The sequence below is a fragment of the Lepidochelys kempii genome, chromosome 2 (assembly GCF_965140285.1).
Source record: "Lepidochelys kempii isolate rLepKem1 chromosome 2, rLepKem1.hap1, whole genome shotgun sequence".
Classification (NCBI taxonomy): Eukaryota; Metazoa; Chordata; order Testudines; family Cheloniidae; genus Lepidochelys; species Lepidochelys kempii.
In genome coordinates, this window is record NC_136381.1 from 94,032,561 (window position 1) to 94,044,861 (window position 12,301).

Consider the following 12,301-nt stretch of genomic DNA (forward strand, 5'->3'; position numbering starts at 1 on the left):
GCTTTATGTTTTTTGTTAGTCTCTAAGGTGCCACAAATACTCTTTTTCATTTTAAAGATGGTGAGGTATGAGGGGCATTATCAGAACTATGATTGATAGGAAACCTTTTTAAAGTTTAAAATCTATAGATGTGTATGGCACGGAGTCACCACTCACAAGAAAAAGTGCCAGCTGTACTTACCAGTCGTGCATGAAGTTTTAAAACTTTGCCTATCATTCTCTTTGTTGGTCTCCCTAACCTTTTTGTTGTCTTTTAAAAATATGAATGCTTAAAATTCACTTTATTTTTTCAAAAGGGATATGACTCTGTTGACATTGTGGGTTTTATTTGCTGAAAGAGTGAGCTGACGGGAAATGGAGGGGACATGATTGTAGCAGTTGCACAATGGACAAAGGGAGCATGACTATGGGCTTGTCTCTACTTATCTGGGGATTGACCCATGGCGATTGATCCACCAGCGGTCAATTTAGTGGGTCTAATGAAGACCCGCTAAATCGACCACCAATCGCTCTCCTATCTACTCCGGTACTCCATCAGAATGAAAAGCATAAGGTAAGTTGATGGGAGAGTTTCTCCCGTCGACCTAGTGTGGTGTAGACACCGCAATAAGTTGACCTAAGGTACGTTGACTCCAGCTACAAGAGTAACGTAGCTGGAGTTCCATAACTTAAGTTGACTTAACCCTGTAGTGTAGATCTGCCCTATGACTGCTCTTTCTATTGTTCGATTTTGGTGTTCTTGAATGAGCTTTATTCATGTTTAACTATTAATATTTTATTTAGTAAGGACCCATATAAATTACATACACACTCTAGTTAGCAGCATTTTGAAGGGAATAGTAATTTTCCTACTGATAAAGTAATTGTAGAAATTATGTCTCATTCTTCTCTCCAGAAGAAGCTCTGGAGTTGAAATAGAATTTTTGGAAGTGGAATCATGGTTTGATCAATTATTACCTCCAATCACAATAAAGGAAACTTACTTTTTCAAAGTGTCTGTACAGAATTGTGCTTGGACAATTGCAAAACAAATTTGCAGTGGCCGTTTACACAATCCTCACTGGTGTACACACATCAGAACATCAGATGTTTTGAACATGCTTCTCTTTCTATGTGAAAAAAGCATACATACAATTTTGCACAGGCCATAAGCATTTACACCTAAGGGTAATGGGTGGAGAAGAGAATCATGTGTACTGATTTCAGTTTTATTTACTTGTTTTTTAATTTAATGTATAAAAGAGCATCTGTACCCATGTTGTAGGCAACAGTTAATCTTACAGTCAGAAAAACATCACCCCATAACACAATACATTAAGAAAATGATCGTACAAGGCACTTGATAGATAACAAAGTCTCTTATATCCATCCCATCTCACTCCATCTAAAAGTTTGTCTTCCCCAGAAATACAAAGGTTTTAAAGTGGTAATGGTAGTAGTAGGTAGGTTGTGCATATTTTATTTTATTTCATTTAAATAGGATATATAATAAAGTGATAGAGCTTGATCCAAAGCACTTTGAAGTCAATGGAATGACTTCAGTGAACTTCAGAACAGACCTTTACTGCAGTGAGAAATCCTGAAAAGCAGTTGGAAGATGGTCATACTTGATTTTTGTCTAGTAACAAGTATCAAGAAGCAAGATTCACTTTGTAGGGCTGCTTTTGAGTTTGTCTTCATTTTCCTCTCATACACCCCCCCACCCCATCACCAATATCACCACCCAATTTGAATGTTATGTGAAAAAAATTGAAAACAAGTAATTCAAAGTAGTTATATATATATATATATATATATATATATATATATATATATATATATATATATATATATATATATATATATTGTGTGTGTGTGTATTGCTGTTAAGAGATTATTTTAAAACCTGAGCTGGCTACTAAAAGTAATATTGGCAATTATAAAAAGAGGGCTTTTATGAGTGAGCCTTTGAGTGTTAACATTCCATTTTTTCCAGCTAGAAAATTTGCTTTCAATTCTGTATCAGAGTTTACAATGTAAGAACTTGAGCCTTTCTTGGTTCCTTTGAGACTCAATGTGCATTTGTTTGATGTACTATGGTTTTCAATATGAGACCTCAACTGGGCTTAAAAATGGGATTTCCATCTCTGTAAAATACATTATTACAAAGTTACCATATAGTAAAAAATGAGCATTACAAAAATGGGCTTACTGTGAAGGATAACTGCATATCCAGCTTCTGTGCTATGGGTGACTTGTTTTGTAATTTCCTTCAGATAGGACAAAATCCCTATCCCCAAAAAAGAAAGGGAAAATAAAAAAAAGACAAGATGAATGGAGCCTGTACAGTATCTAATCAGATAACACTAATGCACAGATATTAATGAAGCTGTCAAGCTCTATTCACTGTACTGAAGAAAGAACTAAAGTATACATTGTCCTTTTAACCTTCAACACTGATGTAATGATTTGTAAGCTTTTGGCTTGGTATTGTTTTATTGGAAACTGTGCTTCTGTTATAACATGCAGTAATGAGGGGATAATCTGAAGGCCAGTTAAATGATGCTCTGTATAATATAAGCATCTAATATGCTAGTTAGATTGACAGAGAAAAAAAACAGCAGATCTTTCCAGTGTATTTTTCTGTCTTTTATTAGTGTCTGTAATGTGCAGTGTCTTCGTCATTTTCTATATTGAAAGTTAACCTTTTTTGGAACACGTTTCTTCCAGGTCAGTAATAAGATCTATTCCTTATACCATAACTGACAAAGGGTTTTCCATCCTCCCAGATTACCTAAAGTGTGTATCTTGATTTTCTGCCTTAAAGCCTGCCATAGAAGGCACAAATGTCCTATGCATGAGAGTTTGGGAAGTATATCCTAAGGCAGAATCAAACCCTTAGGGCTTGATCCTACAAATGCTTCCTTCTGATGCTGCTTCATCTTATTATTCGGATATCATTTTGCTGGATATTGTACACACATATGCTAAGAGACAGTCTCTTCTCCAAGAGAAGATGATCTGATGAAGTGAGCTGTAGCTCACGAAAGCTTATGCTCTAATAAATTGGTTAGTCTCTAAGGTGCCACAAGTACTCCTTTTCTCTTCTCCAAAGAATTTGTAATCTAAAAAGACAAGGCAGACAATATTATTATCCCTATATAATACCCATACTAGATTTATTATGACCTCCATATTACAGATGGGGAATTGAGGAACAGAGATATTTAGTGACTTGCCACGGTTACACGAGAAGTTTGTGATAGTCAGGAATTGAACCCCCGACATTGACTGAAAAACAGGACATCTTAATCTCTACTGTAAGTAGTTCCATTGAAGTCTGCATGGCACTACTCACAGTAGAGTAGAACACATTCCTCTGCTGGCCCCCTGTTCAGGACTGAATTTTACTCAGTACTGAGCATTACTTTTACTAGAAAGTATTTGTAAGGTTGGGTCCTCCTTTAGCAGTAAATTAGAACCTGCTGAATTAGCTATCCTAGGAACTGGCTTGACAATGGGTTTGAAAATCTGTTCTCATCATTTCCTGATAGCTAATTAGTAATTCAATCAACACACATATTTCCTCCATTGTTGAAAAATTGCTGATTGTTTTGCAATGTATAAATATCTGGACTGAGTTCAGATTGTTTTTTACAAGCCACTGGATAGTAGTTTAGCAAAAAAAAAATCAGTTAGTAATTTTTTAAGGATTATTTTCTTTAATCAAGGAAATATATTCTTCTCAAAAATAAATATTCTTCATAAACTAATTTATGCAGGCAGATTCCACTATTACTATTATGAGCATGAGCAATTTAAAAGGTCTAAATAGTGACTGAGCGCTAAGTGGTAGACCTTTTTATTTATGTATTATATAAGCATGTGGAACATGCATTCAAGAGTGCTTTCTTTGAGTTGTCTAATATAGACAGGAAATGCCAGTAGCTTCATATACTATAGTAGACTGGGATAGACTACTGAAGTAAACCTGGAATATACTTGTAACCCCCACCTCTCAACTCCCATACCATAAGGAGGCCCATGAAATTTACCTGGGACCAGCCAGGGTTGAAGATTGCATCCCAGAAGGGTTACTACCCTGTTGCCAGGCAACCGTCCCTTAAACCAAGAGGAAGCTCAAGGGAAGGAAATAAAGTGGCAATCCCAGATGTCCTGAAAGAGTGGAGCTCTGACTAGTTCTTTACCCAGAGAACAGGTGCCTGGGAGAGAGGAGGTAGCTCCTCCTTCGGGGGTGTCAGTTGAAAAGGAAAAGAAAGGTGTGGGGGGAAGAGGTGAAGAGAGCCAGAGAGGAAAGGAGCATCCATCTCCCCTCAGAAGATTGACTGATTTTTTTAAAGTTGCCCCACAGCTGCCCCAGCCTAGCAGGAAAAAAAGCAGAAAGCTTCTAAGTAATCTTGTCCCCCAGTGTGAGGAGGGGTTAGAGCTGAAAAGCTATTTCTGATATTTGCAGATCATCCGATCTCACAATCAAAATACACATCAGACCACAGTGCCTGTAGTATCTAGAGTTGCACCACAAATAGGTACCTGCACTTGGGACTGACATGTTAGAGGATGTGTGATGGGTTCGGTCACAGAGACCCCCTTGGGACTGTCACCTGATGTGCTGAAACGATCTCTGAGCCTGTTTTCCCTGATGGCTTGGAACTCCAGAACCCTGCCTTAGCCAGACACACTAGTCTGCTGCAACAGGTCTGGTCCATGCCCCCAAAGCTGCAGGCTTTAACTGAAAACCACTCAGCAAGTATTCCTTTCTCCAGCACGCAGACACCCAGCTCCTAATGGGATCCCCAAATAAATCCATTTTACTCTGTATAAAGCTTATACAGGGGAAACTCATAAATTGTCCGCCCTCTATAACACTGATAGAGAGATACGGAGAGCTGTTTGCTCCCCCAGGTATAAATCACTTACTCTGGGTTAATTAATAAACAAAAGTGACTTTATTAAGTATAAAAAGTAGGATTTAAGTGGTTTCAAGTAATAACAGAACAAAGGAAGTTACCAAGCAAAATAAAACAAAACACGCAAGTCTAAGCCTAATACATTAAGAAACTGAATACAGATAAATCTCACCCTCAGAGATGTTCCGATAAGCTTCTTTCACAGACTAGACTCCTTCTTAATCTGGGCGCAATCCTTTCCCCTGGTGCAGTTCTTGTTAGTTCCAGCTCAGGTGGTAACTAGGGGATTTCTCATGACTGCAGCCCACTTTGTTCTGTTCCACCCCCTTTTCTATTTTTGTCACAAGGTGGCAATCCTTTGTCTCTCTCTGGGTTCCCATCCTCCCTTCGAAATGGAAAAGCACCAGGTTTAAGATGGATTCCAGTATCGTGTGACATGTTCACATGTCCTGTGAGACTTCATTACCCACTGTCTGGCACACACATATACAGGAAGGCTTACAAGTAAACAGAGCCATTTATAACCAATTGTCCTAGTTAATGGGAGCCATCAAGATTCCAAGCCACCATTAATGGCCCACACTTTGCATAGTTACAATAGGACTTCAGAGTAACACTTCATATTTCTAGCTTCAGATACAAGAATGATACATTCATACAAATAGGGTGAACACGCTCAGTAGATTATAAGCTTACTATATGCTCAAATAAATTTGTTAGTCTCTAAGGTGCCACAAGTACTCCTTTTCTTTTTGCGGATACAGACTAACATGGCTGCTACTCTGAAACCTGTCATTATAAGCTTTGTAATGATACCTTACAAGAGACCTTTTGCATAAAGCATATTTTAGTTACATTATATTCACACTCATAAGCATATTTCCATAAACATATGGAATGCAACATCACAGGATGACTTAACAACTAAAATCAGGGAGACTTTGAGTGGTTGTGTTAAGTGACTAAAAAAGACAAAAAAAGAAGAGTTTTATGGTGTCCTCTATGGATACCTGTTTATATATTTTACAAATCTAGCCATATTAATATATATTTATTTAATATAACTTGTTCCTTGCATTTTTTGTGTTTATAGTTTGTATTATAGTTTATATTGTTTATATAAAGTTTATTGAAGTGCTTGGTAATTTATACTTATTTATGAAGGGAGTACAGTATTCATAGTTAGGATGGATCATCCATTATTTCCTAGGAGGTGCCACTATTACGGTAGCAGTTCGACTAATCCATATCACCAGTGGGGGGAGTCATGAGTTCATCGGAGAGACCCACATTGGCAGAAAGACCCAGGACCTCACCCCATACGTTCTGAGTTTGTACCTGCAGAGGTGTCAGGGGGATTATATACTGTATGCTTTTTTCTTTATCCTATGAGGCCAGTGATTTCTGCAGAGATCTGGGCCCCAGTTCAGCAAAACACTTATACACACATTTAATTTTAATCACATTAGTTATCCCGTCTCTGTTGAGCAATGGCCTAATCCGAAGTCCATTGTATTCAATGGGATTCCTTCCTTTGACTTCTGTGAACTTTGGGTCAGCCAGGCCCATTGACTTGGAATGTGTGCATTTAAATGTTTTACTCAACGGGGGGCCTGGAAAGGATGCTGTAATGAAGAACTGTAATTCTAGACAGACTTAAGCTGTCTCCTGCAGTCACCACTTCTCTTCCACAATGTAATGTTTTCCCTTTTCACCTCTTGATATCGGTGATCAGTTTTGAAAAATAAGGTTCTGTTCCTAAAGGGTAATGAGTATAGCAGTTTGAAAATTTTCTGACAGAACACTATTCAGTCAAAAAATACAGATTTGAGGGAACTGAATCATTCTGTGGGAAGGTGTTGATTCTGTTGAAAATTTTGATGCAAAACTAGGCAGGGAGGCAGTCTGTCCTGAAAGCTGAAATATTTCACTTCAGTTCTCCTGAAATAGAAGTTTTCACAATTTTTCCTCCTGTGAAAAATGTTGAATATTTGACTTTTTCTCTTGATTTGGGATGACTTTTTTTCCCAAAAATTCTAAATTTTCACAGGAGGGAAATGCCCTTTTCTGGGGGTCAGGTGCTGAACACCTTTTGCAGGGTGCTTAGTTACCATAGTTACCACTGATTTCTTTGAGAGTTGAAGGCTTCCATCATCTCATCGAAGGTGCCCAGCACCTTCCAGGACTGGCAATTCACAAGAATTAATGATGAGCCCAATTTCTTTCTTAAACATGTATAATTATTTCTGTGAACAAAGTCTACACTATATTACTAAATGCATTTTCCCATCAAAATTGTATTTTAAAAGTTTTTGGACCATATTTCTTTAGCAAGGGTCCCTGTAAGTTTAGGAAACTATTAGCATTGAATGCCCCATACTGCAGTCTCACTGCCCTTCAGATTCTGAAGTGAGCTGTAGCTCACAGAAGCTCATGCTCAAATAAATTGGTTAGTCTCTAAGGTGCCACAAGTATTCCTTTTCTTTTTGCGAATACAGACTAACACGGCTGTTACTCTGAAACCTAGTAAGCCTGCTTGTAAAACATATGTAAACTACATGACCTTAGTCATTCATCCTTCTCAATAATGAACTACCTCTCTCTTATGTATATGTAACTTATTTGCCCTTTACTGTTTCACAATGCATCCTCTATCACTCCTGTATCCTTGAATTACAATCTAAAAGAGAAGTCTGTTTCTGCCCTTAGAAAAAGAGGCCAATAAATGGTAACAAAATAAAGGTGCATGTCAATGTGCCAAATGTGACAATATTGCTTAATGTGTGGTAAGCAAACCAAAGGCCTAGATATGTTTTAATTTTTAAACTTACCAAAAATTTTAATTTAAATAATTTTTATGAACTGCACGTAAGAACAGGAATATCTGTCAAAATTGACCTTTGAATCATACTTTTTTTTAACTTCTTGTGCCCTGCTCTGTTTGAATGAGGCTTTGCAGAGTTTATCTGATGAGGTATATTGTACTGTTTACACATTTTCTTTTAAAATGGAATTCTTTCTGAATCTTTTTTTTCTTTGGAGTGCTGATTTTGGCACCGATGTTAGCTGGTCACTAATATCTAATAGAAAGATATTTTACTCTGCATCCTGGTAATATATTTCCACATGTGTGATGAAGTCCTCCTGTAATCTAAAACATCTTACTTCAACATATCCCACTGTTTAAGTATTGTATGCAACCTAAAACCAACCTAAAATTCTAAAATCAAAGGGACATTTGAAACATAAAATGAATGTATTTTTTTTTAAATAACTGCTATCAGGGCCATGCAGCAGAGAGTTAGCAATAGGTGATATATAGTATACAAATAAACCCCATATACATATACATACATATAAAACACATATACATTTTGTGTCCAGTGTTTCTAGCTCATAATATGGTCCTGTGAATTACTTGATTCTGCAGCATCAGAATTTGACATAGGGTGAAAACCTGGCCCTGTTGGAGTCAGTGGAAGTTTTGCCATTGCTTCCAATAAAGCCAGAATTTCACCCACAGAATATATTGGTTGTTGCAGAATTATAGAGTGAGATGTTAAATTACCTCTGTATTTGACACTGTGACATTGCAACTGCTGATGAAACACCATGTCCAGTTCTGGTGTCCTTACTTTCAAGAAGGATGCTGAAAAATTGGGGAGGGTGTAGAGAAGAACCAACAGAATGATTTAATTGGAAAACCTGCCTTTCAATAAAAGACTCAAGGAGGTCACTGTATTTAGCATAACAAAGAGAAGGTTAAAGGATGAATTTTCAGCATCTGTGAGTAGTTACATGAGGAAAAGAAATTTGATAAAGGTGTGTGTGTACCAAATGTGAAACCTGGGAAGCATGGAAACTTCAAAAAACTTATACTGATATGTGTCAGACTCTGTCACAGAGAATATTTATAAACATTTGTGAGCTAGGAATTGTATTCTAGCTCTATGGAGGAGAGTTACCAAGCCTCCTCCAGGAATTAAAGTCAGTGGGGTGTAATTACTGCAAATCTCAGGACAGGTAAACAACTCCAAAAAACTGTCACTCCCTGAGGGTAATTGCATATTATGTTTCAGACCACAGTCAACCAGTCCATGAGTCAAAGAAAGAGCTTTGTGTATAAAGGCTCACTCTGACCTGTCTGAGTGCCTCTCATTTAGATCTTTAAATTGACATGAATTTGTAACCCAGAGGGAAAACCCTGCTGGAAGGTTTTAAAGGACTTTCAACTTACCAGGGTCTCCGAGCGGAAGATGGGTAACACTTGGTAAGTGACTATGTGTGTAGACTGTTTCCTGTTTATGATATATTTTCTCTGTAATGATTTTTTCGTAAATAAATGTACTGTTGTCTGAAAACTGGCTGGTCACTGGAAGAGCAGAACAGCGGGCAATAGACTAAGGTCAGGCTGCTGGGATAATCGTAGTGAATTACAAGGGGGGCAGCAAACTTAAATCCCTAGTCTGGAGGAAGAGGGAAGAAGGTCCCCACTCACAGAGAGGTGATGGCTGGAGGTATGAGACCTACAGGGGAGCCCTTGAGCAGATCCCAGAGGCAGCAGCAGTTCAGTTAACCCTGGAACTGTGACAGGGGCTTCTCAATCTATCAGACAAAGGAGTAACAAGAACCAGTGACTGGAAGTTGAAATTAAATAAATTCAGACTAGAAAGAAGGCACTTTTTTAAAAAAAAATCAAGGGTTGTGAGGGATTCCCATAACTGGATATTTGAAATCAGGATTGGATTTTTTTTCTAGAAGATATGCTTTAGTTCAGTGGTTCCCAAACTTGTTCCGCTGCTTGTGCAGGGAAAGCCCCTGGCGGGCCGGGCTGGTTTGTTTACCTGCCGCGTCCACATGTTCGGCTGATCGCGGCTCCCAGTGGCTGCGGTTCACTGCTCCAGGCCACTGGGAGCTGCTGGAAGCGTCGCGGGCCAAGGGACATACTGGCCGCCATTGCTTTAATTCATGCACCACTATTGGACTTGAGGCAGGAATAAAATACAGGGAAATTGTATTGCTGTGTTATAAGGAGGTCAGAATGGATGATCACAGTGGTCCCTTCTAGCCTTAAAACCTACAGATATATGTTCCAGAAAAAATATTTTCTTTCTGTTTTGAAGTTTTGTTTCTGGCCTCATAACTGTGAACATAGGCTTGAAAATGTGAAGCAAGTGCAAACCAATAGATCGACGTTTTCCCAAATCTTCAGACAGCCTAAAACATTAGCTCTGAGGGGTGTGAGCTGCCCTATTCATCTTTATGTTTTTTTAAACTCTGAAATCTTAAGTTAAATAGCAACACTTGTTAACTCTTTTATTCCTGAGCATTTTAGCAGAAATATGCAACTTATGTCACACCTTTGCCCGGCTGCCACAAGCTCCAGCTACCCCCATGATGATTTTTATGATTCAGTTAAACATTGTCAGTACGATCACCAGCCACAGATTGAAAATGTTGGGACACTACATGTTAAACTGAAATTAATATAAAAATAAATGGAATGGGGCTAGTGTACTGACTGTATTATTCATTTGCATAGCTAGCTCATTAAAACCTCAATTTTCTAATTGTAAATGAAGCTGCCACCACCACAGCACAGTGCCACAGAATTCAAACACTTAGCTACAGAATTTGTGTGCCCTTTGCCTCAGAGTTCCCAGGCTTTGCTCGAAACATATCAGCTTTTTATCTTTAACATTTTCTCCCTCTTCTCTATGCCATTGTTTGGAACCTAATTTATTTCACTGGTATGGGTAGTTGCGCTAGAAAATAAGAATAGCCTTAACACATGGCAGGTTTCTTGTTCTCTCTGTAAGCCTGATGCACAGCATATCATATCAGTTGCTTCATTGCCCTGTTTCTGGAACTTCTCTTAGATACCATATGTACCACAATGCCTGTCATGCTACATCATGATAGCGGCACCATGGATACTGATGCTGAATGGCTGACACATGTGGATTCCTCAGATTGTTGTATTTCAGATGTAAAACTAAATGGAGGTTGAGATTCAAAATAACTGTACTTGTTTTTGTAACAAAAATTAAAAAAACAGTTCACTCATATATCAAAATTACGGTAGATCAAGAGAATCTACTTTATTTTAATACTTGAACTGCTCAGAATGACTGACTTGGACATGTTTTTTGAATGCTTTAGGCTCTGATTCAAGAAATCATTAAACATAGAATCATGGAGTCATAGAAGATTATGGTTGGAAGAGACCTCAGGAGGTCATGTAGTCCAACCCTCTGCTGAAAGCAGGACCAACCCCAACTAAATCATCCCAGCCAGGGCTTTGTCAAGCTGGGCCTTAAAAATCTCTAGGGATGGAGATTCCACCACCTCCCTAGTTAACCCGTTCCAGTGCTTCACCATGCTCTTAGTGAAATAGTTTTTCCTAATATCTAACCTAGACCTCCCCCACTGCAACTTGAGACCATTACTCCTTGTTGTCATCAGCTACCACTGAGAACAGTCTAGATCCATCCTCTTTGGAACCCCCTTTCAGGTAGTTGAAAGCAGCTATCAAATCCCCCCTCATTCTTCTCTTCTGCAGACTAAACAATCCCAGTTCCCTGAGCCTCTCCTCGTAAATCATGTGCCCCCTAATCATTTTCATTGCCCTCTGCTGGACTCTCTCCAATTCATCCACATCCTTTCTGTAGTAGTGGGCCCAAAACTGGATGCAGTATTCCAGATGTGGCCTCACCACTGCTGAATAGAGGGGAATGGTCACAACCCTCAATCTGCTGGCAATGCTCCTACTAATGCAGCCCAATATGGCGTTAGCCTTCTTGACAACAAGGGCACACTGTTGACTCATATCCAGCTTCTCATCCACTGTAATCTCCAGGCCCTTTTCTGCAGCCAGTCGATCCCCAGCCTGTTAGCACTGCATAGGATTCTTCCATTCTAAGTTCAGGACTCTGCACTTCTCCTTGTTGAACCTCAGCAGATTTCTTTTGGCTCAATCCTCCAATTTTTCTAGGTCACTCTGGACCGTATCCCTACCCTCCAGTATATCTACCCCCGCCCCCAGTTTAGTGTCATCCATGAACTTGCTGAGGGTACAATTAATCCCATCATCCAGATCATTAATGAAGATGTTGAACAAAACCGGCCTCAGGACCGACTCCTGGGGCACACCAATTGATACTGGCTGCCAACTAGATATTGAGTCATTGATCACTACCCGTTGTGCCTGACGATCTAGCCAGCTTTCTATTCACCTTATAGTCCATTCATCCAATCCATACTTCTTTAACTTACTGGCAAGAATACTGTAGGAGACTGTATCAAAAGCTTTGCTCAACTCAAGGTATATCACATCCACCACTTTCTCCATATCCACAGAGCCAGTTATCTCATCATAGAAGGCAATCAGGTTG

General features: G+C 38.9%; 1 protein-coding gene across 2 annotated transcripts in view; it reads left to right on the top strand.

Moving 5' to 3' along the window:
• The window catches only part of CDH7 (cadherin 7), a 107,951-nt gene that overhangs the window by 71,675 nt on the left and 23,975 nt on the right, over window positions 1-12,301 (top strand). The window contains exon 1 of one of the 2 annotated variants that reach the window (XM_073331692.2): window positions 9,111-9,177. The exons of the other annotated variant lie outside the window; for it this stretch is intronic. The gene's annotated coding sequence lies outside the window, so the exon portion shown is untranslated. Of the gene's footprint in view, window positions 1-9,110; window positions 9,178-12,301 lie in introns of those variants that run through there. 2 annotated transcript variants of the gene reach the window in all.